General features: G+C 44.9%; 1 long non-coding RNA gene and 1 other non-coding gene across 3 annotated transcripts in view; both read left to right on the top strand.

The window, feature by feature from the left end:
* LOC140399988 (uncharacterized) overlaps positions 1 to 21,884 on the top strand; it is a 69,264-nt gene extending 47,380 nt beyond the window's left edge. The window contains exons 3-4 of one of the 2 annotated variants that reach the window (XR_011937938.1): positions 20,325 to 20,448; positions 21,308 to 21,884. This is a non-coding gene — a long non-coding RNA (uncharacterized lncRNA). The remainder of the gene's footprint in view (positions 1 to 20,324; positions 20,449 to 21,307) is intronic. The other variant, XR_011937939.1, reaches the window with a different exon arrangement.
* A 2,993-nt stretch (positions 21,885 to 24,877) lies between these two features.
* trnaw-cca (transfer RNA tryptophan (anticodon CCA)) lies at positions 24,878 to 24,949 on the top strand. The gene has a single exon. It is a non-coding gene; the product is annotated as a tRNA-Trp (tRNA).

The raw sequence follows: 24,949 nt of genomic DNA, 5'->3' as shown, positions 1-24,949 counted from the left end.
TATCAGAGAGAGTAAATCCCACACTCTCACACTGTATCAGAGAGTGAGTAAATCCCCCACACACACACTGTATCAGAGTGAGTAAATCCCACACTCACACACTATCAGAGAGTGAGTAAATCCCACACTCTCACACTGTATCACAGAGTGAGTAAATCCCCCACACACACTGTATCAGAGAGTGAGTAATTCCCACAGTCACACAATGTATCAGAGAGTGAGTAAATCCCACACTCACACAATGTCAGTGAGTGAGTAAATCCCACACTGTATCAGAGAGAGTAAATCCCCCCCACACACACACACACTGTATCAGAGAGTGAGTAAATCCCACACTCACACACTGTATCAGAGAGTGAGTAAATCCCACACTCACACACTGTATCAGAGAGTGAGTAAACTCCCACACTCACACACTGTATCAGAGTGAGTAAATCCCACACACACACTGTATCAGAGTGAGTAAATCCCACAGTCACACACTGTATCAGAGAGTGAGTAAATCCCACACACTCACACTGTATCAAAGAGTGAGTAAATCCCACACTCACACTGTATCACAGAGAGAGAAAATCCCACACATACACTGTATCAGAGAGTGAGTAAATCCCACACTCACACACTGTATCAGCGAGTGAGTAAATCACACACTCACACACTGTATCAGAGAGTGAGTAAATCCCACACTCACACACTGTATCAGAGAGTGAGTAAATCCCACACTCACACACTGTATCAGAGAGTGAGTAAATCCCACACTCACACACTGTATCAGAGAGTGAGTAAATCCCTCACTCACACACTGTATCAGAGAGTGAGTAAATCCCCCACACACTGTATCAGAGAGTGAGTAAATCCCACACACACACTGTATCAGAGAGTGAGGAAATCCCACACTCACACACTGTATCAGAGAGTGAGTAAATCCCACACTCACACACTGTATCAGAGAGTGAATAAATCCCTCACTCACACACTGTAAAAGGGAGTGAGTAAATCCCACACTCACACACTGTATCAGAGAGTGAGTAAATCCCTCACTCACACACTGTATCAGAGAGTGAGTAAATCCCCCACACACTGTATCAGAGAGTGAGGAAATCCCACACTCACACACTGTATCAGAGAGTGAGTAAATCCCACACTCTCACACTGTATCAGGGAGTGAGTAAATACCCCACACACACACTGTATCAGGGAGTGAGTAAATCCCACACACACACTGTATCAGGGAGTGAGTAAATCTCACACTCGGGCACTGTATCAGAGAGTGAGTAAATCCCACACTCACACTACATCAGAGAGTGAAGAAATCCCACACTCTCACACTGTATCAGAGAGTGAGTAAACCTCACACACACACTATCAGAGAGTGAGTAAATCCCACACTCGCACAGTATCAGTGAGTGAGTAAATCACACTCTCACACACTGTATCAGACAGTGAGTAAATCCCACACACACACACTGTATCAGAGAGTGAGTAAACCCCACACTCACACACTGTATCAGAGTGAGTAAATCCCACACTGACACACTGTTTCAGAGAGTGAGTAAATCCCACACTGTATCAGAGAGAGTAAATCCCACACACACACACTGTATCAGAGAGAGAGTAAATCCCACACTCACACACTGTATCAGAGAGTGAGTAAATCCCACAAACACACTATCAGAGAGTGAGTAAATCCCACATTCACACACTGTATCAGAGAGTGAGTAAATCCCACACTCACACACTGTATCAGAGAGTGAGTAAATCCCACACTCACACACTGTATCAGGGAGTGAGTAAATCGCACACTGTATCAGAGAGAGTAAATCCCACACTCACACACTGTATCAGGGAGTGAGTAAATCCCACACACACACACTGTTTCAGAGAGAGAGTAAATCCCACACTCACACACTGTATCAGGGAGTGAGTAAATCCCACACTCACACACTGTATCAGAGAGTGAGTAAATCCCAATCTCACACACTGTATCAGGGAGTGAGTAAATCCCACACTCACACACTGTATCAGAGAGTGAGTAAATCCCACACTCACACACTGTATCAGAGAGTGAGTAAATCCCACACTCTCACACTGTATCAGAGAGAGTAAATCCCACACTCACACACTATCAGAGAGTGAGTAAATCCCAATCTCACACACTGTATCAGGGAGTGAGTAAATCCCACACTCACACACTGTATCAGAGAGTGAGTAAATCCCACACTCACACACAGTATCAGAGAGTGAGTAAATCCCACACTCTCACACTGTATCAGAGAGAGTAAATCCCACAGTCACACAATGTATCAGAGAGTGAGTAAATCCCACACACACACCCTGTATCAGAGAGTGAGTAAATCCCACACTCACACACTGTATCAAAGAGTGAGTAAATCCCACACTCACACTCTGTATCAGAGAGTGAGTAAATCCCACACTCACACTGTATCAGGCAGTGAGTAAATCCCACACTCACACACTGTATCAGGGAGTGAGTAAATCCCACACTCACACACTGTATCAAAGAGTGAGTAAATCCCACACTCACACTCTGTATCAGAGATTGAGTAAATCCCACACTCACACTGTATCAGGCAGTGAGTAAATCCCACACTCACACACTGTATCAGGGAGTGAGTAAATCCCACACTCAGACACTGTATCAAAGAGTGAGTAAATCCCACACTCACACACTGTATCAGAGAGTGAGTAAATCCCACACTCACACACTGTATCAGAGAGTGAGTAAATCCCCCACACACACTGTATCAGAGAGTGAGTAAATCCCACACTCACACACTGTATCAGAGAGTGTGTAAATCCCACACTCACACACTGTATCAGAGAGTGAGTAAATCCCACACTCACACAATGTATCAGAGAGTGAGTAAATCCCACACTCACACAGTATCAGAGAGTGAGTAAATCCCACACTCACACACTGTATGAGGGAGTGAGTAAATCCCACACTCACACACTGTATCAAAGAGTGAGTAAATCCCACGCTCACACACTGTATCAGAGAGTGAGTAAGCCTCACACTCACTGTATCAGAGAGTGAGTAAATCTCACACTCACACACTGTATCAGAGAGTGAGTAAATCCCACACTCACACTGTATCAGAGAGTGAGTAAATCCCACACTTACTGTATCAGAGAGTGAGTAAATCTCACACTCTCACACTGTATCAGAGAGTGAGTAAATCCCACACTCACACTGTATCAGAGAGTGAGTAAATCCCACACTCACACACTGTATCAGAGAGTGAGTAAATCCCCCACACACGCTGTATCAGAGAGTGAGTAAATCCCACACTCACACACTGTATCAGACAGTGTGTAAATCCCACACTCACACACTGTATCAGAGAGTGAGTAAATCCCACACTCACACACTGTATCAGAGAGTGAGTAAATCCCCCACACACACACTGTATCAGAGAGTGAGTAAATCCCACACTCACACACTGTATCAGAGAGTGAGTAAATCCCCCACACACACTGTATCAGAGAGTGAGTAAATCCCACACTCACACACTGTATCAGAGTGTGAGTAAATCCCCCACACACACTGTATCAGAGAGTGAGTAAATCCCACACTCACACACTGTATCAGAGAGTGAGTAATTCCCACACTCAAACACTGTATCAGAGTGAGTAAATCCCACAGTCACACACTGTATCAGAGAGTGAGTAAATCCCACACTCTCACTGTATCAGAGAGTGAGTAAATCCCACACTCACACACTGTATCAGAGAGTGAGTAAATCCCACACTCACACACTGTATCAGAGTGAGTAAATCCCACACTCACACACTGTATCAGAGTGAGTAAATCCCACACTCACACACTGTATCAGAGTGAGTAAATCCCACACTCACACACTGTATCAGAGAGTGAGTAAATCCCACACTCACACACTGTATTGGAGAGTAAGTGTATTCCACACTCAAACTACATCAGAGAGTGAAGAAATCCCACACTCACACTGTATCAGAGAGTGAGTAAATCCCACACTCTCACACTGTATCAGAGAGTGAGTAAATCCCACACTCACACTGTATCACAGAGAGAAAATCCCACACTCACACTGTATCAGAGAGTGAGTAAATCCCACACTCTCACACTGTATCAGAGAGAGTAAATCCCACAGTCACACAATGTATCAGAGAGTGAGTAAATCCCACACACACACACTGTATCAGAGAGTGAGTAAATCACACACTCTCACACTGTATCAGTGAGTGAGCAAATCCCACAAACACACACAGTATCAGAGAGAGAGTAAATCCCACACTCACACACTGTATCAGGGAGTGAGTAAATCCCACACTGTATCAGAGAGAGTAAATCCCACACACACACACTGTATCAGAGAGTGAGTAAATCCCACACTCTCACAAAGTATCAGAGAGTGAGTAAATCCCACACTGTATCAGAGAGAGTAAATCTCACACACACACACTGTATCAGAGAGTGAGTAAATCCCACTCACACACTGTATCAGAGTGAGTACATCCCACACACACACACTGTATCAGAGAGTGAGTAAATCCCAAACTCACACACTGTATCAGGGAGTGAGTAAATCCCACACTCACACACTGTATCAGAGAGTGAGTAAATCCCAAACTCACACACTGTATCAGGGAGTGAGTAAATCCCACACTCACACACTGTATCAGAGAGTGAGTAAATCCCACACTCTCACACTGTATCAGAGAGTGAGTAAATCCCACACTCTCACACAGTATCAGAGAGTGAGTAAATCCCACACTCTCACACTGTATCAGAGAGAGTAAATCCCACAGTCACACAATGTATCAGAGAGTGAGTAAATCCCACACACACACACTGTATCAGAGAGTGAGTAAATCCCACACTCACACACTGTATCAAAGAGTGAGTAAATCCCACACTCACACACTGTATCAGAGAGTGAGTAAGCCCCACACTCACACACTGTATCAGAGAGTGTGTAAATCCCACACTCACACACTGTATCAGAGAGTGAGTAAATCCCACACTCACACAATGTATCAGAGAGTGAGTAAATCCCACACTCACACTGTATCAGAGAGTGAGTAAATCCGACACTCACACGCTGTATCAGAGAGTGAGTAAATCCCACACTCACACACTGTATCAGAGAGTGAGTAAATCCCACACTCACACACTGTATCAGAGAGTGAGTAAATCCCCCACACACACTGTATCAGAGAGGGAGTAAATCCCAAACTCACACACTGTATCAGGGAGTGAGTAAATCCCACACTCACACACTGTATCAGAGAGTGAGTAAATCACACACTCACACACTGTATCAGAGAGTGAGTAATTCCCACACTCAAATACTGTATCAGAGTGAGTAAATCCCACAGTCACACACTGTATCAGAGAGTGAGTAAATGCCACACTCTCACTGTATCAAAGAGTGAATAAATCCCACACTCACACGCTGTATCAGAGAGTGAGCAAATCCCACACTCACACAGTATCAGAGAGTGAGTAATTCCCACACTCAAACACTGTATCAGAGTGAGTAAATCCCACAGTCACACACTGTATCAGAGAGTGAGTAAATCCCACACTCACACACTGTATCAGAGAGTGAGTAAATCCCACACTCACACACTGTGTCAGAGAGTGAGTAAATCCCACACTCACACACTGTATCAGAGAGTGAGTAAATCCCACACTCACACACTGTATCAGAGAGTGAGTAAATCCCACACTCACACACTGTATCAGAGAGTCAGTAAATCCCACACACTCACACTGTATCAAAGAGTGAGTAAATCCCACACTCTCACACTGTATCAGAGAGTGAGTAAATCCCACACTCACACACTGTATCAGAGAGTGAGTAAATCCCACACTCTCACACTGTATCAGAGAGAGTAAATCCCACAGTCACACAATGTATCAGAGAGTGAATAAATCCCACACACACACACTGTATCAGAGAGTGAGTAAATCACACACTCTCACACTGTATCAGAGAGTGAGTAAATCCCCCACACACACACAGTATCAGAGTGAGTAAATCCCACACTCTCACACTGTATCAGAGAGTGAGTAAATCCCACACTCACACACTGTATCAGACAGTGAGTAAATCCCACACACACACTGTATCAGAGAGTGAGTAAATCCCACACTCACACACTATCAGAGAGTGAGTAAATCCCACATACACTGTATCAGAGAGTGAGTAAATCCCCCACACACACTGTATCAGAGAGTGAGTAATTCCCAGTCACACAATGTATCAGAGAGAGAGTAAATCCCACACTCACACAATGTCAGTGAGTGAGTAAATCCCACACTGTATCAGAGAGAATAAATCCCCCCCACACACACACACACTGTATCAGAGAGTGTGAGTAAATCCCACACTCACACACTGTATCAGAGAGTGAGTAAATCCCACACTCACACACTGTATCAGAGAGTGAGTAAATCCCACACTCACACACTGTATCGGAGAGTAAGTGTATTCCACACTCAAACTACATCAGAGAGTGAAGAAATCCCACACTCACACAGTATCAGAGAGTGAGTAATCCCCACACTCAAACACTGTATCAGAGTGAGTAAATCCCACACTCACACACTATCAGAGAGTGAGTAAATCCCACACTCACACACTGTATCAGAGAGTGAGTAAACTCCCACACTCACACACTGTATCAGAGTGAGTAAATCCCACACACACACTGTATCAGAGTGAGTAAATCCCACAGTCACACACTGTATCAGCGAGTGAGTAAATCACACACTCACACACTGTATCAGAGAGTGAGTAAATCCCACACACACACTGTATCAGAGTGAGTAAATCCCACACACACACACTGTATCAGAGAGTGAGTAAATCCCACACTCACACACTGTATCAGAGAGTGAGTAAATCCCACACTCACACACTGTATCAGAGAGTGAGTAAATCCCACACTCACACACTGTATCGGAGAGTAAGTGTATTCCACACTCAAACTACATCAGAGAGTGAAGAAATCCCACACTCACACAGTATCAGAGAGTGAGTAATCCCCACACTCAAACACTGTATCAGAGTGAGTAAATCCCACACTCACACACTATCAGAGAGTGAGTAAATCCCACACTCACACACTGTATCAGAGAGTGAGTAAACTCCCACACTCACACACTGTATCAGAGTGAGTAAATCCCACACACACACTGTATCAGAGTGAGTAAATCCCACAGTCACACACTGTATCAGCGAGTGAGTAAATCACACACTCACACACTGTATCAGAGAGTGAGTAAATCCCACACACACACTGTATCAGAGTGAGTAAATCCCACACACACACACTGTATCAGAGAGTGAGTAAATCCCACACTCACACACTGTATCAGAGAGTGAGTAAATCCCACACTCACACACTGTATCAGAGAGTGAGTAAATCCCACACTCACACACTGTATCAGAGAGTGAGTAAATCACACACACACACTGTATCAGAGAGTGAGTAAATCCCACACTCACACACTGTATCAGAGAGTGAGTAAATCCCACACACACACTGTATCAGAGAGTGAGTAAATCCCACACTCACACACTGTATCAGAGAGTGAGTAAATCCCACATTCACACACTGTATCAGAGAGTGAGTAAATCCCACACTCACACTGTATCAGAGAGTGAGTAAATCCCACACTCACACACTGTATCAGAGAGTGAGTAAATCCCACACTCACACACTGTATCAGAGAGTGAGTAAATCCCACACTCACACAGTATCAGAGAGTGAGTAATTCCCACACTCAAACACTGTATCAGAGAGTGAGTAAATCCCACACACTCACACTGTATCAAAGAGTGAGTAAATCCCACACTCACACACTGTATCAGAGCGTGAGCAAATCCCACAGTCACACAATGTATCAGAGAGAGAGTAAATCCCACACTCACACACTATGTCAGTGAGTGAGTAAATCCCACACTGTATCAGAGAGAGTAAATCCCACACACACACACTGTATCAGAGAGTGAGTAAATCCCACACTCTCACACAATATCAGAGAGTGAGTAAATCCCACAGTCACACACTGTATCAGAGAGAGTAAATCCCACACTCACACACTGTATCAGAGTGAGTAAATCCCACACTCACACACTGTATCAGAGAGTGAGTAAATCCCACACACACACTGTATCAGAGAGTGAGTAAATCCCACACTCACAGACTGTATCAGAGAGTGAGTAAATCCCACACTCACACACTGTATCCGAGAGTGAGTAAATCCCACACACACTGTATCAGAGAGTGAGTAAATCCCACACACACACTATCAGAGAGTGAGTAAATCTCTCACTCACACACTGTATCAGAGAGTGAGTAAATCCCACACTCACACACTGTATCAGAGAGTGAGTAAATCCCACAGTCACACACTGTATCAGAGAGTGAGTAAATCCCACACTCACACACTGTATCAGAGAGTGAGTAAATGCCACACACTCTCACTGTATCAAAGAGTGAATAAATCCCACACTCACAAGCTGTATCAGAGAGTGAGCAAATCCCACACTCACACACTGTATCAGAGAGTGAGTAAATCCCACACTCACACACTGTATCAGAGTGAGTAAATCCCACACTCACACACTGTATCAGAGTGAGTAAATCCCACACTCACACACTGTATCAAAGAGTGAGTAAATCCCACACTCACACACTGTATCAAAGAGTGAGTAAATCCCACACTCACACTGTATCACAGAGAGAGATAATCCCACACATACACTGTATCAGAGAGTGAGTAAATCCCACAGTCACACAATGTATCAGAGAGAGAGTAAATCCCACACTCACACACTGTACCAGAGTGAGTAAATCCCACACTCACACACTGTATCAGAGAGTGAGTAAATCCCACACTGTATCAGAGAGCGTAAATCCCACACACACACACTGTATCAGAGAGTGAGTAAATCCCACACTCTCACACTGTATCAGAGAGAGTAAATCCCACAGTCACACAATGTATCAGAGAGTGAGTAAATCCCACACACACACCCTGTATCAGAGAGTGAGTAAATCACACACTCTCACACTGTATCAGAGAGTGAGTAAATCCCCCACACACACACTGTACCAGAGTGAGTAAATCCCACACTCACACACTGTATCAGAGAGTGAGTAAATCCCACACACACACTGTATCTTAGAGTGAGTAAATCCCACACTCTCACACTATCAGAGAGTGAGTAAATCCCACACTCACACACTGTATCAGAGAATGAGTAAATCCTACACTCACACACTGTATCGGAGAGAGTAAATCCCACAGTCACACAATGTATCAGAGAGTGAGTTAATCCCACACTCACACACTGTATCAGAGAGAGAAAATCTCACAGTCACACAATGTATCAGAGAGTGAGTAAATCCCACACTCACACACTGTATCAGAGAGTGAATAAATCCCACACTCACACACTGTATCAGAGAGTGAGTTAATCCCACACTCACACTGTATCAGAGAGTGAGTAAATCCCACACTCACACACTATCAGAGAGTGAGTAAATCCCACACACACACACACTGTATCAGAGAGTGAGTAAATCCCACACTCACACACTATCAGAGAGTGAGTAAATCCCACACTCACACACTGTATCGGAGAGTAAGTGTATTCCACACTCACACTACATCAGAGAGTGAAGAAATCCCACACTCACACACTGTATCAGAGAGTGAGTAAATCCCCCACACACACTGTATCAGTGAGTAAATCCCACACACACTATGTCAGTGAGTGAGTAAATCCCACACTCACACACTATCAGAAAGTGAGTAAATCCCACACTCACACTGTATCAGAGAGTGAGTAAATCCCACTTATCAGAGAGTGAGAAAATCCCGCACTCTCACACTGTATCTGAGAGTGAGTAAATCCCACTCTCTCACTGTATCAGAGAGAGTAAATCCCACAGTCACACACTATATCAGAGAGTGAGTAAATCCCACACTCACACGCTGTATCAGAGAGAGTAAATCCCACACTCACACACTGTATCAGAGTGAGTAAATCCCACACTCACACACTGTATCAGAGAGTGAGTAAATCCCACACACACACTGTATCAGAGAGTGAGTAAATCCCACACTCACAGACTGTATCAGAGAGTGAGTAAATCCCACACTCACACACTGTATCCGAGAGTGAGTAAATCCCACACACACTGTATCAGAGAGTGAGTAAATCCCACACACACTATCAGAGAGTGAGTAAATCCCACACACACACTATCAGAGAGTGAGTAAATCTCTCACTCACACACTGTATCAGAGAGTGAGTAAATCCCACACTCACACACTGTATCAGAGAGTGAGTAAATCCCACAGTCACACACTGTATCAGAGAGTGAGTAAATCCCACAGTCACACACTGTATCAGAGAGTGAGTAAATCCCACACTCACACACTGTATCAGAGTGAGTAAATCCCACAGTCACACACTGTATCAGAGAGTGAGTAAATCCCACACTCACACACTGTATCAGAGAGTGAGTAAATCCCACACTCACACACTGTATCAGAGAGTGAGTAAATCCCACACTCACACACTGTATCAGAGAGTGAGTAAATCCCACATTCTCACACTATCCATGAGTAAATCCCACACTCGCACATATCAAGACACTCACAGTTCCTGAATGAATCCCACACTCCCGCACAGTCTCTCTGTGGTGAAGGGTCCCTCTTACCGACAGCCAGGTGACTTTTCCCGGTGAATCTTTACACACTGACAAACTGGGACTGGAGACATTCTTTCTGAAATGTATTTCCTGTTTGTCATATGATTGTAATCTGAGGTTTATGATTGGTGGAAAATCCTAATTCTGATTGGTCTGTTTTTATATCCAGTCAATTAAGCAGAACATAACTGGCTGTCCTCATTTTCACAAGGTCCAATCACAATCATTCCTTTCCCCATTCCTCATTAGCATAGATGTGAGGCTCTGTCTATTTAATCAGCGCTCGGAAGGGGTTTGCTTTATTTCTGGGTGATATTGACGATGGCTGACGAGAAGAAACCAACATCGAAACCAGCTTCCAAGAAGGGAGCCAAGAAAGTCATTAAGAAACCGGCAGTAAAGGGCGGCAAGAAGCGGCGAAGGTCGAGGAAGGAGAGTTACTCCATCTACATCTACAAAGTGATGAAGCAGGTTCACCCCGACACCGGCATCTCCTCCAAGGCCATGAGCATCATGAACTCGTTCGTCAACGATATTTTCGAGCGCATCGCGGGTGAGGCTTCCCGCCTGGCCCATTACAACAAGCGCAGCACCATCAGCTCCCGGGAGATCCAGACCGCCGTGCGCCTGCTGCTGCCCGGGGAACTGGCCAAGCACGCCGTGTCGGAAGGGACAAAGGCGGTGACCAAGTACACCAGCTCCAAGTAAAACTGTTCTCAAACTCATCAAACCCAACGGCTCTTTTAAGAGCCTCCCACAATCTCTGTGAAAAAGCTGCACCATCTTTTCCCGCATTGACTTGATGAGAAATCTCTTTGTGAAGGAGAGAGATTTGTCCCGTTCCAGAATGTTGTGAATGTGGCTTCATACCCGCCCGTCACAGACACTTTCACACAGAAGAGAATCAAACTGAATTGAGAGCGGATTTTAAACGCAGTCTGGCATTTGTGACGGACAATGAGGAGAAGCACAATTTCAGGAGGGAATTATTTAAATTTAATGATAACTATATTCAGAGTTTAACAACTGGTGAGTTAAATTCATAAGGAAATTATTATTTTTTCTCTCGGGTGATGTGTTTCCCGCTCCCGGAACACAGTAAAGGCGGGAATGAAGAGGTTATTTTCGCGCTGAACTGTTTATTCCGCAGTTTTCTCAGGGGCCGGAACAAGCGAGATTTGAGCACACACAGGAACTCAGTCCATTGCAGCGCTTTAAGATCTGCCTCTCCCCGGCCCTCCCTATTCTCCGGACACAAAGCTGCCTGTTCCACCGGCTGGATCGAGTCGGGGATTCTCTCCACACTTCCCAGTGTAACATTCCCGGCCGCTTTCAGGAGAGAGGCTCAGAAATCAGCCCTTTCTCTCTGTCCCTGTGAAGCCTGTGTGAAGGAGTTGGTTGGTAATCTCGATGTTTCTGCTTTTGCAGTGAGCTGAGATTTGCTCCGTTTTAAATTGCTGAACGGGGTCTTATTACTGCCGGTTACTGATGAGATTGACAAGTTCAATCTGTTCCTAAAATAACGCCAGGATTCTGGGAGGGAAAAATCAAGAAACAGATAACAAAGTGTGAGATTCAAATAGTTTCCTGAACATTGAGCCGTTCCGTTATTTGGGATTTTCCTGCACTGAAATTGGCGGGCGTTTCGAATTTGAAAATGTCAGCCAATCAAAACCTGCACATTCTTCTCCCTGGCCTGTGATTGGTTAATGGTTGACTGTCCTTTAGTTTTTAAATATCATTTGTTTCCACAGACAAATACCAGAATATTCTGAAGATGAATAAATGTGATGTTTTCTCCACACAAGTTACAGGGAAGAGTGTCGCCAGCTCCTTCCCACACACATTGGCACTGACAGAGCAAAGAGACACAGACAGGTCATCAGTTCCACAGTCTCAGGCAGCGGAAACTGTTCCAGAGACACATTTTCAACCCATCAATCAAACAGCAGGAGAGACAGACGCTGTGTCCATGTCACCCTAACTCAGTACCACTGACAGGAGGCCCCATAAATCCCAGTGCAAATTCTCACCCATTCTCATCATCACTGTATCAGTTCCACAATGGAGCAGCTGAGTGAAATAATCAATATCAGAGAAAACTGACACATGGTTTCCGGTTAAGAATTACACAATTAACCGTAATAATGTACTCTGAGATTCGAGTTAAATACCAGTTTCATCACTCACATCAGGGGTGGCTGTACTAATCCTCAGAGTGCGTCCTCACAAATACATTAGCTGCAAACACAAATATCAGGTGCATTCTCAGATTGAGATATGCTGAAAGCGACAAAGATAAAAACTCTGATTCTTGTTTAAAACTCACCTAGTTTATGAAAATAAAAGATACAATATAATTTCGCTGACTATGAACTGAGATGTAATTTGCAAACTATTGGAAAATTCTCACTGAATCTGTCCCTGAAGGAAGATACTGTATCAATTCCAGACTGTGGTCCATTTTACATTCATGTCAAAATTCTGACTCAGAATCAGACTGAGTGGCACAGATCAAATCAATGTGTACAACCTGAGTTAAACTTCCAGAGCAATCCAGTATCAGGTTGAAGGTTACATTATCTTTCACAATTGTGTTCTGATATTAAATGCTGGTCCAAAACTCTCACATTGTTTGCTTCAAACCTCCCACAGCAATGGTTTCTTTCTGTGCTGGAAATTTACGTGGAATGAATGCAAACTTATAAACTGTCCCAGAGGTTGAAATGTCACATCCTGAACCGCATCCTCCCACTGAGTCACAGAGCCTGACAGGTACAGGATAATCCCCAAACACATATTCAGACTAAGATCCATCATCACACTGAGTCCTGCAGTGTGACAGATGCAGGATATTTCATAGACACATGTTCAGAGTACGATCTGAACACATGCACAGGTCAAGGAGACACAGCCTGAGTGAGTGAGACACAGACAGAGTGAGAATTTGGTAATTTGGTGCAGTGAGGTAACCAGGAAAGGTAAGTAGTTAATCTAATTTTGCTGTTTTTCAGTTAAAAGTGCAGTGTAGATTAGTGTCTGATTGGCTGAAGCTGCCCCCACCCTAATTGTTGAGAGGCAGTTATCTGGCAGTCACCTGAGGCCTGTTGAGGGGCACAAAGGTACACATTGTATTCTTCTCTTTGAAGTTTTAGTGTGAGTCATCCTAAAGTCTGTATAAAAGACAGACAGAAAGTGAACTTAGTAAGCATTGCGCAGGTCAAGGAGACACAGCCTGAGTGAGTGAGACACAGACAGAGTGAGAATTTGGTGCAGTGAGGTAATTCGGTGAAGAGTGGGAGAAGTTGCTTTTTCCCGACTGTTTTGTTCTCTCTCTTTCTTCGGGCCTAATTTCGGGAGCCGTTCGGAGGAGGAGGAGCAGTCTCTGTGAGGATAAAAACCTAACGGTAACTTCGTTTTCCAGTTTTTTCCCTCCAAAAGTGACGGCAGAGGGAAGCTGTGAGCTGATTGGTTGATAGCCCCAAATTTAAAAAAAAACACAGCTAAACTCATAAACTTAAATTAAACTAATTAATTAATTAGTGATGGCTGGTCAGGTGATGTGCTTGAGCTGCTTGATGTGGGAGCTGGCAGATCCCATTGCAAGCTGCAGCGATCACATCTGCTGTAAGTGTTGTCTGCTCGAAGAGCTCTGGCTCAGAGTTGATGACCCGGAGTCTGAGTTTCAAACACTGAAGCACATCCGGGAGGGGGAGACTTACCTGGACACTGTGTTTCAGGAGGCAGTCACACCTGTCAGAGTAAGTAGTTTAAATCCTGCCCGTGGCCAGGGACAGCAGGGTGTGACTGCAGGTCAGGCAGTTAAAGGGAACCAGCAGTCAGGAACTCAGGAGCCTCATCCCTTGACCCTGTCCAACAGGTATGAGGCACTTGCTCCCTGTGTGGATGGCGAACAGGGCTGCAGGAAGGATGAGTCAGCTGACCAAGGCACCATGGTTCAGCAGGCCATTCAAGGGGAGGGAGTAAATAGGCAAGTTGTAGTTGTTGGGGATTCTATTATCAGGGGGATAGATAGTATCCTTTGTGAGCAGGATAAAGAGTCCCGCATGGTATGTTGCCTGCCCGGTGCTCGGGTGCGGGACATCTCTGACCGGCTTGAAAGGATACTGGAGAGGGAGGGGGAGGATCCAGTTGTTGTGGTCCATGTCGGTACCAACAACATAGGCAAGTCTAGGAAAGAGGACCTGTTTAGAGATTATAAAGAGCTAGGATTCAAATTAAAAAACAGGTCCTCAAGGGTCATAATCTCCGGATTACTGCCTGAGCCACATGCAAATTGGCATAGGGAGGTAAGAATAAGGGAAGTTAACACGTGGCTGAAAGAGTGGTGTGGGAAAGAGGGGTTCCTTTTCATGGGACACTGGCATAGTTTTGGGACAGGGGGGACCTATACCGTTGGGATGGTCTCCACCTGAACCGAGCTGGGACCAGTGTTCTGGCGAAAAGAGTAAATAGGGTAGTCAATCGGACTTTAAACTAGAGATTGGGGGGGAAGGGAAAGTCAGGGAACCAAGAGGTGAAGTAATCAGTGGGAAGCGTAGCTGCTTAGGAATACAAAAAAGCACGAAAAGACAAAACTCAGGAGAGGTTACGATAGTCCCCATCCCACAAAATATGACACAGTGTATGGAAAGGCTCAGTAAACCAAGGTCCACCACACTATGAAAACAAAAAGGGACGGTCAATAGAGAATTAAAGGTGCTATATCTAAATGCGCGCAGTGTACAGAACAAGGTAGATGAGCTTGTGGCCCAGATTGTGACTGGCAGGTATGATGTGGTAGGCATCACAGAGACGTGGTTGCAGGGGGTTCAGGACTGGCATTTAAACATCCAGGGATTCACAACCTATGGAAAAGACAGAGAAGTGGGCAGAGGGGGTGGGGTTGCCTTGTTAATTAGGAATGAAATTAAATCAATAGCACTCAACGACATAGGGTCAGATGATGTGGCGTCTGGGTGGGTAGAGTTGAGGAACCACAATGGCAAAAAAAAAACATAATGGGAGTTATGTACAGGCCTCCTAACAGTGGTCAGGACCGGGGGCACAAAATGCACCACGAAATAGAAAGGGCATGTCAGAAAGGCAAGGTCACAGTGATCATGGGGGACTTCAATATGCAGATGGACTGGGTAAATAATGCTGTCAGTGGACCCAAGGAAAGGGAATTCATTGAATGTTTACAGGAGGGCTTTTTGGAACAACTTGTGATGGAGCCCACGAGGGAACAGGCCATTCTGGACTTAGTGTTATGTAATGAGTCAGACTTGATTAAAGATCTTAAAGTAAGGGAACACTTAGGAGGCAGTGATCATAATATGGTAGAATTCAATCTTCAATTTGAAAGAAAGAAGGTAGAATCAGATGTAAAGGTATTACAGTTAAATAAAGGTAACTACAGGGGCATGAGGGAGGAACTGACGAAAATCGACTGGGAGCAGAGCCGAGTGGGAAAGACAGTAGAACAGCAATGGCAGGAGTTTCTGGGAGTAATTGAGGACACAGTACAGAGGTTCATCCCAAAGAAAAGAAAGGTTATCAGAGGGGGGATTAGGCAGCCATGGCTGACAAAGGAAGTTAGGGAATGCATCAAAGCGAAAGAGAAAGCCTATAATGTGGAAAGAGTAGTGGGAAGTCAGAAGATTGGGAAGGCTACAAAAACAAACAGAGGATAACAAAGAGAGAAATAAGGAAAGAGAGGATCAATTATGAAGGCAGGCTAGCCAGTAACATTAGGAATGATAGCAAAGGTTTCTTTAAATACATTAAAAACAAACGGGAGGCAAAAGTAGACATTCGGCCGCTCCAAAATGACGCTGGTAATCTAGTGATGGGAGAGAAGGAAATAGGTGAGAAACTAAATAAATACTTTGCATCAGTCTCCACAGTAGAATAAATGAGTAATATCCCAACAATTCCGGAGAGTCAGGGGGCAGAGTTGAATATGATAGCCATCACAAAGGAGAACGTGCTAGAGAAACTAAGAGGTCTAAAAATTGATAAATCTCCGGGCCCAGATGGGCTACATCCTAGAGTTCTAAAGGAGATAGTTGAAGAAATAGTGGAGGCGTTAGTAATGATCTTTCAAAAGTCACTGGAGTCACGGAAATTCCCAGAGGATTGGAAAATCGCTGTTGTAACACCCCTGTTCAAGAAGGGAACAAGGAAAAAGATGGAAACTTATAGGCCAATTAGCCTAACCTCGGTTGTTGGCAAGATTCTAGAATCCATTGTTAAGGATGAGATTTCTAAATTCTTGGAAGTGCAGGGTCGGATTAGGACAAGTCAGCATGGATTTAGTAAGGGGATGTCGTGCCTGACAAACCTGTTAGAGTTCTTTAAAGAGATAACAAATAGGTTAGACCAAGGAGAGCCAATGGATGTTATCTATCTTGACTTCCAAAAGGCCTTTGAGAAGGTGCCTCACGGGAGACTGCTGAGTAAAATAAGGGCCCATGGTATTCGAGGCAAGGTACTAACATGGATTGACGATTGGCTGTCAGGCAGAAGGCAGAGAGTTGGGATAAAAGGTTCTTTTTCAGAATGGCAACCGGTGACGAGTGGTGTCCCGCAGGGTTCAGTGTTGGGGCCGCAGCTGTTCTCTTTATATATTAACGATCTAGAAGACGGGACTGAGGGCATTCTGGCTAAGTTTGCCGATGATACAAAGATAGGTGGAGGGGCAGGTAGTATGGAGGAGGTGGGGAGGCTGCAGAACGATTTAGACAGTTTAGTAGAGTGGTCCAAGAAATGGCTGATGAAATTCAACGTGGGCAAGTGCGAGGTCTAGCACTTTGGAAAAAGGAATAGAGGCATGGACTATTTTCTAAACGGTGACAAAATTCATAAATGTCTGAGGATCCTGGGATTATATTCATTGGAGTTTAGGAGGTTGAGGGGAGATCTAATAGAAACTTACAAGATAATGAATGGCTTAGATCGGTTGGACGTAGGGAAGTTGTTTCCATTAGCAGGGGAGACTAGGACCCGGGGGCACAGCCTTAGTCACTTTGGAACAGAGCTGAGGAGAAATTTCTTCAGCCAGAGAGTGGTGGGTCTGTGGAATTCATTGCCACAGAGGGCGGTGGAGGTCGGGACGTTGAGTGTTTTTAAGACAGAAGTTGATAAATTCTTGATTTCTCGAGGAATTAAGGGCTATGGAGAGAGAGCTGGTAAATGGAGTTGAAATCAGACATGATTGAATGGTGGAGTGGACTCGATGGGCCGAATGGCCTTACTTCCGCTCCTATGTCTTATGGTCTTATGATCCATCCTCACACTGAGTCCTGGAGCATGACAGATTCAGGATTACTCTCAAACGGTTGTTCAGAGTAAAATGCTGAAAGACACTGTGCTCACTCATAAATAGCAATCACAAGAAGCAATCAGACTCAACAATTGTACCTCTGAGAGATTTAGAAATGGTTAAAAGACTCTCAGAGAGGAAACAATAATGACATACAATTGGAAGACTGCGCGCGCACACACAAGCATACACATGCACAGGTATACACACACAGCTATACACACGTACACACACAGTGTACAGGCCCACACATATTATACACACAGTTGCACACACACGGATACACAAACATACACACAGGTATAATATACACATGTACACACACAGTATACAGAGTCACACACATTATACACACACAGTTGTACACACCCGCACATACATGTATACACACACAGGCACATAAACATTCACACATATTCTCAGACACACACACATATATAGAAACACGCATGTGCTCACAGACAGAGATATACACAGAGACAGATACATTACATCAGAGAAATAATTAATCCAGCTGCAGTGAAGTAACAGAGATATAGTTCTAATACAGGATGGTGAGTTGCAGGAGGAGAGCCTCCAGGTCGCGGTGTCGGCCGCCCTTGTCCCTCTCTAGATGGTGGTGGATGTGGGTTTGGAAGGTGTTGCCAAAGGAGCCTTGGTGACTTCCTGCAGTGAATCCTGTAGCTGGTATACACGCTGCCACTCTGCATCAGTGGTGGAGCGAGTGAGTGTTTATGGATGGGGTACCGATCAAGCAGGATGCCTTGTCCTAGATGGTGTCAAACCTATTCAGTGTTGTTGAAATTGCAACTATTAAAGGAAATGGAAATTATTCCAATACATTCCTGATTTATGCTGTGTCGACAGGGTTTGGGGAGTCAGGGAGTGAGTGCCTCGCCACAGGAGTCCGAGTCTTTGGCCTGCCTTCTAGCCACAGTGTTTATATGACCAGTTCAGTTTCTGCCCAATGGCAATCAGTCAGATGTTGGCAGTGGGGTTTCAGTGATGGGAATTCCGGTGAACGTCAAGGGGCGATGGTTAGATTCTCACTTATTAGAGATGGTCTTTGCCTGGAACTTTTCAGCCCAAGCCTGGACATTGTCCAGGATTGCTGCCTTTGGACATGGACTGTTTCATTAACAGAGGAGTTGTGAATGGTGCTGAACATTCTGCAATCATGGAAAGCCTGTGTGTGTTTGCAGCACTTACAGCGTGTGTCCCTGTGGGAGTAAATGCCATTTCAGACATTGGTTGCACAAATTAAATGTTTGATGGAACCCCCTTCCAGCCGATTAAAAAAAACCGTTTCCTGGAAAGAAATGTCAGATATACTTGTGGTGAGAAGCTAAATGTTTCTTTTTACTGTAACGGAAAGTATTAAAAAAAACTAGCAGAGAATGGTTTCGATCCATCGACCTCTGGATTATGGGCCCAGCACGCTTCCGCTGCGCCACTCTGCTCCATGTTTGTTACTGCGTTGAAGCGACACAATTCCTTACTTCCGCAATGTTGTTCATCAGGACCACGTGTGCTCGACAGCGCACCCTGGCGGCACAATTCCACTGTGCAACTCACCAACAATGCAACACACACACACACACACACAGCAGCTGGACACTGTCGCCTCACACAAGATAACACACATCGACTGACTGGACATATATAGAAAGTGTTCCCATTAAGTTCCAGTGTTCTCTGTCTTCAGGTGATGCCCCGGAGGACTGGAGAAGAGCCAATGTTGTTCCTTTGTTTAAGAAGGGGAGCAAGGATAATGCAGGGACCTACAGGCCGGTGAGCCTTACGTCAGTGGTAGGGAAATTACTGGAGAGAGTTCTTCGAGACAGGATCTACTCCCATTTGGAAACAAATGGACGTATTAGAGAGAGGCAGCACGGTTTTGTGAAGGGGAGGTCATGTCGCACTAACTTGATAGAGTTTTTGGAAGAGGTCACAAAGGTGATTGATGCAGCGAGGGCAGTGGATGTTGTCTATATGGACTTCAGTAAAGCATTTGACAAGGTCCCTCATGGCAGACTGGTACAAAAGGTGAAGTCACAGGGGATCAGGGGTGAGCTAGCAAGATGGATACCGACTTGGCTAGGTCATAGAAGGCAGAGAGTAGCAATGGAAGGGTGCATTTCTGACTGGAGGGCTATGTCTGGTGGTGTCCCGCAGGGATCAGTGCTGGGATCTTTGCTGTTCGTAGTATATATAAATGATTTGGAGAAAAATGTAACGGGTCTGATTCGTAATTTTGCAGACGAAAAAAGGTTGGTGGAATTGCGGATAGCGATGAGGACTGTCAGAGGATACAGCAGGATTTAGATCGTTTGGAGACTTGGATGGAGAGATGGCAGATGGAGTTTAATCCGGAAAAATGTGAGGTAATGCATTTTAGAAGATCTAATGCAGGTAGGGAATATACAGTGAATGGTAGAACCCTCAAGTGTATTGACAGTCAGAGAGATCGAGGTGTACAGGTCCACAGGTCACTGAAAGGGGCAACACAGGTGGAGAAGGTAGTCAAGAAGGCATATGGCATGCTTGCCTTCATTGGCCCGGGCACTGAGTATAGGAATTGGCAAGTCATGTTGCAGCTGTATAGAACCTTAGTTAGGCCACACATGGAGTATAGTGTTCAATTCTGGTCGCCACACTACCAGAAGGATGTGGAGGCTTTAGAGAGGATGCAGAAGAAATTTGCCAGGATGTTGCCTGGTATGGAGGGCATTAGCTATGAGGAGTAGTTCAATAAATTTGGTTTGTTCTCACTGGAACGACGGAGGTTGAGGGGAGACCTGAAAGTGGTCTACAAAATTATGAGGGGCATAGACAGAGTGGATAGTCAGAGGCTTTTTCCCAGGGTAGAGGGGTCAATTACTGGGGGACATAGGTTTAAGGTGTGAGGGGCAAGGTTTACAGGAGATGTACGAGGCAAGTATTTTACACAGAGGGTAGTGGGTGCCTGGAACTCGCTGCCAGATGAGGTGGTGGAAGCAGGGACGATAGTGACATTTAAGGGCATCTTGACAAATACATGAATAGGATGGGAATATAGGGATACGGACCCAGGAAGACGAGAAGATTTTAGCTCAGATGGACAGCATGGTCGGCACAGGCTTGGAGGGCCGAAGGGCCTGTTCCTCTGCTGTACTTTTCTTTGTCTTTGTTCTTTGTTGTAAAATCTCCCCTCTTTCCTCTTGTGTAACTGTGTTATCTGCATCTTCACTCTGTTATTGACAGGTCTTCCCTGATGTTAATTAAACTGCTTTCCGATATTTAAGTATATTCTCTCCCGCTGAACTGTGATTTCTACTGTGGAACCGAGATCTCTACTGTGTAACTGCTCTCTGCTGTGGAATATGATCTCTGCTGTAGACTGTGCCTCTGCTGGGAAACGGCGACCTCTCCTGTGGAAATGTGCTCTCTGCTGTGTTACTGTGCTCTATGCTGTGTTACTGTGTTCTCTGCTGTGGGACTGTGTTCTCTGCTGTGTTACTGTGTTCTCTGCTGTGAAACTGTGCTCTCTGCTGTGGGACTGTGTTCTCTGCCGTGGACTGTGCGCTCTGCTGAGAAACTGCGATCTCTCCAGTGGAAATGTACTCTCTGCTCTGAAACTGTGCTCTCTGCTATGGAAACGTGGACCAGATGTGATGCAGCTGAGGATGCTGAGTGATGTAACGTGGACATGGTGAAGTTACTGGCCAGAAATTTCCGAATTCTATTTTTGTTTTTAATGGACAGCTACAATCCACGTGTTTATTCCAGGACACAACAATGAATAAAAATGAATCAGTGCTGAGCAGATTCTAACATCCCACACCTCCAGTTTGTTCTTATTGAGAACCCCGTCCTCGATGGAAGCTTTTGCTCTCCGAATCAGACCACCACCTCCTGGGAATACAGCAGCGATACCTCCAAGATCTGATCTGTAACAGAATCGCAGAACAATAGTGTCCCCTTTTGACTGAGGGGAACAGGTGCTCCCTATCCGCCCTGTCTATACCTATCATAATCTTGTACACCTCGATGAGATCACCCCTCAGTCATCTCTGTTCCCGCGAGAGAGAGAAAACAAGCCGATCCAACCTCTCTTCATATCCTAAATGTTCCATCCCAAGCAGCATCCTGCTGAATCACCTCTGCACCCCATCCAGTGCAGTCACATATTTGCTAGAATGTGGTGACCAGAATTGCACACGATACTCCAGCTGTGGCCTCACCAACATTCTATACAACTCCACCATGACCTCTCTGCTTTTGTAATCCATGCCCCGATTGATAAAGACACGTATCTCATATGTCTTTTCCACCACCCTATTAACCTACCCTTCTGCCTTCAGAGATCTATGGACAAACACTCCAAGGTCCCTTTGTTCCTCAGGACTTCCCCGTGTCAGGCCATTCACATTAATCCAATAATAATAATATTATATTCTTTATTGTTACAAATAGGCTTATATTAACACTGCAATGAAGTTACTGCGAAAATCCCTACCAAATGGATCACATCTAATATTGCAGCGTTAAATTCCATCAGCCACTTTTCTGCCCATTTGACCATCCCGTCTGTATCTTCCTGTAACTCAAGACACTCAACCGCACTGTGAGCTTGAAACTCAGTGAAAGGATTTCACCCTCCTCTCGGAATCTGATCACCACCTCAATCCCAACATTCAGCTTGGGTGGGCAGACAAGACAACGTCCTTCACGCAGCTCCCCAGCACAGACTGGATAATATCCCAATCTCGTATCCTGCTATTGTCACATTGCTCCACCACCTTGTTCTCTTCACAAAACGCCAGGAATCTGAGACCAATTCTTCAGACCTTTGATTCTCTCTTCAAACAACATCTTGTCCCTGATTAAGTCCATCCTGGGAAGAGGGGCTCGGTATTCTGAGTTTCTCTGCAGACATCCTGTTGATGGACCAAAAGAGGCCTCGCGCCTGAAAGAAAGCCTCTCTCACAGCCCTGTGAGCATGTCTCCATTAGACGGTGCAGTCAACACCTGCAGAGTAGATAACAATGGAGAGAAGTGTGAGCAATTTCAGCGTCACAATTCTCTGGACATAGAATTCAAAATATAATATTACTGAAAATACTGAACTGATCTTCTGGGAGCAGGACTCAAGTCAAAGGGGAACATCCAGTGGATTTTTAGTGGAAAGATTTAACAACTGGATGATGGCAGCTGAAATCAGTCATTACGTTACAATCTCTGTAGATATTCTACTGAATTTAAACCTGCAAAAGGCATATTTTCCGACTAGAAATCCAACACATTTCCCCCTGTTGTGGAGGAAGTTCTCAATCGCACAAGTGGTCAAACGGAATAAGGCTGGGCTGAGATTTGAGTCCAGATTTTTCTTTAGGGAACAGACACTTTACCGGACGAAGCTACAGAGTCTGAGGATGTTCAGCTAATCACAAGGGAATGCTGGAAATACGGTACGGATCTGTAGTATCTGTGAAAAGTGAAATAGTTAACATTTCACAACCTGACCTTTCGTTGGAACGATCTGTTTCTCTCTCCACAGATGCTGCCGGATCAACTGAATATTTCCAGCATTTTCTGTCTTTGTTTCAGATTTGCAGCATCCGCAGTATTTTGCTTTTGGGTCAAAGGACATTGAGTTGCCTTTCCTGCCCTGAGGGTTATTGCAGGTCTCTCTGGCAGTGATTGTCGCTGATTCGGCCAAACATTTACAGTCTAACATTAATTGACCGTGAGAATGGGCGGTGAGGGGATTCTGGAACCGCTGCAAGTCCATATGGTGTATGTACACACACAGCGCTGTTAGGGAGGGGTTCCAGGTTTGGATGGTGCCTCGCGGAGGAAAAGTCAATTTCAGGAGTGCGATTCGAGCCCTGACCTCCAGAGGAGACTGCGACCTGCGCTCGGCCATCCTGACGTATTCGAAAGGTTAGGTGCGATTGGGCCGAAATCGGGTGCTCTTTCCGAGGGTCGGTGCCGACTCGATGGGCCGAATGGCCTCCTTCCGCACTGGAGGCATTCTATGATTACTGAAATAGGGTGAAAATGGCAGCATCCAGGACACAAGGACAAGTTAAGGTCTCAGGCTAGAGTAAGTGAACTATGTAATGACACATAGAATGTACATTTATTGTGGACTGGTGCCATCTCCTGGCTGAACGGGAGCCGTGCGACACGAACACTTTCATTCAGGAGCATTTTAAATTGGAGTGAAACAAATTACGCAAAGTAAGTATTTGTTACGAATCAGTAAATCAAACTGATCTAAAGAACCAAAAGGACACGTCTCCAATCAGTGAGTGATGGTGGTATAGTGGTGAGCATAGCTGCCTTCCAAGCAGTTAACCCGGGTTTGATTCCCGTCCATCGCAATAATAAATTGGGAATTGTTGCACCTCTTTGTGAGTTTAAAACTGAGGAAGAGAAAGTTTTTCAGTCAGAATTTAGTGGCAAGTACAGCGAGGAGTGAAATAAGTAACTTTCTCATCATTTTTAATGTGGTTTCAATATGGACAGTGTTCGACTATTCACTGTCCAAGCCCTCCGACAAGAGCTAAAAATCACACCAATTTCACTTCAGCCTCATGAAGTGGACCAAACAGAGACACAACAGACACGTGACAGACGAGGATGGGATTTGAAGCCACGTGTACAGAGCACAATGGATTATTGTGCATCACCTTAACCACGTGATACAGCTGCTTTATTTTCAGGGCCCTTTAGTATCCCTCAATATAACTTCTTTGGGTTTCTTTCGCACGTTTGGGTGTAAATAAAACATAAATCTATGAGGAGAGACGCCCAATTCTTGGGCTTGGGCTTGTGGCGCAACGGTAGCGCGTCTGACTCCAGATCAGAAAGCTGCGTGTTCAAATCACGTCAAACTCA

The sequence above is a fragment of the Scyliorhinus torazame genome, chromosome 24 (genome assembly GCF_047496885.1).
Source record: "Scyliorhinus torazame isolate Kashiwa2021f chromosome 24, sScyTor2.1, whole genome shotgun sequence".
In the NCBI taxonomy this organism is placed as follows: domain Eukaryota; kingdom Metazoa; phylum Chordata; class Chondrichthyes; order Carcharhiniformes; family Scyliorhinidae; genus Scyliorhinus; species Scyliorhinus torazame.
This window is presented reverse-complemented; position numbering and strand designations above follow the sequence as displayed.